This window comes from Austrofundulus limnaeus, unplaced genomic scaffold, assembly GCF_001266775.1.
Source record: "Austrofundulus limnaeus strain Quisiro unplaced genomic scaffold, Austrofundulus_limnaeus-1.0 Scaffold14, whole genome shotgun sequence".
Taxonomy (NCBI): domain Eukaryota; kingdom Metazoa; phylum Chordata; class Actinopteri; order Cyprinodontiformes; family Rivulidae; genus Austrofundulus; species Austrofundulus limnaeus.
The window spans coordinates 2,213,888-2,215,190 of NW_013952416.1; positions in this window are offsets into that span (position 1 = coordinate 2,213,888).

The following is a 1,303-nucleotide window of genomic DNA, read 5'->3' on the forward strand; positions in this document are numbered from 1 at the left end:
TAAACTCTCAAAATAAGGAAGTTGACCCAAGCTCTCACTGCCAAGTATTTTGAATGATGAAAATAACCACCACCTCAACTTTGTTCTATCACTTGGCCTAGTTAAAACCAGACCCTTGTCCTATGCTTCGGAACTGCATCGGAAGGCAAGGGCCTGGCTAATATTAACTAAATTATAGACAATTTTTAAAACAAATATACTTTTTAATAATAATAATAAAAATGTTACAGGGTTAGATTTTCAAAAAGAACAATGGCTTTTGGTTATGGCTTTAAATAAACAGGGACTCAGATTTGGTTGTGCATTTTTTGCCCACAAAAGACAAACTCATCGACATCCCATGGTGTCAGTTTCACAGTCTGTGTTGGCTGAACTGTGCCTCTCAAAAAGGAAAGGCAATAAGCTAGCTTCTGCACGACAACTGGCGCCAAGGAGGTAAACAAAAACAGCAAACAAGAAAAAGATGAAATCAGCAGAAAAACAAAGAAGACTGGAGCTGAGGGACGCAGAGCTACAAAGTAATTCTTCAAAAAAACAGAAATATTTGCATTTAGTTTCCAAGTCTCTGTTTGTTTTTAGTGAGTAAGTTTGTGACAAAAGCAGATTTTGATTATTGAAAGCAAATTTTAATTGTGTAAATTTTGTTTTCCTATTCATAGTTTAACCCATACAGTTTTTTTGCAGCTATAGATTTGGCACACTTTGTGTTCTTTTATCGAAAACATTCAGCTCGACTGGGAACGGTGTGATGGACTTGCGACCTGTCCAGGGTGTACCCCGCCGCTCGCACTGTGACTGCTGGAAATGGGCACCAGTGACCCACGCGACCCTGAAAAGGAAGAAGCGTGTACAGAAAATGGATGGATGGATGGATGGGAACGGTGTGCCATGAGTTTGTAACTTTTTCACTTTTTCAATTATTCATATGCAAAAACATTTCGCATTGAAATACATAAAAAAATTTCTTCAGGTTTTCCAAAAACATTCTTACATGAATTTTCTGCCAACACACTTGATTTTTTTCTCCTCTGAAGCTTCTTTTAGCTTTTAGCTACTAGAGTTTAGCTACAGTTTTTCATGTTTTAGATTTTACCTACAGCTTAGCTTGTTTCAATTTGTATGTTTTGTGAATTTTAGTTTTGTTTCTCTGAGTTTAGCTTGTTTTCAATTCAATTCAATTCAGTTTATTTATATAGCGCCAAGTCACAACATTCATTGTCTCAGGGCATTGTACATAAAAAGGAATAATCTAAAGAAGAAACCAGCAGCCTGCATTGAATCACTTCATCACAGTCTCCCATCC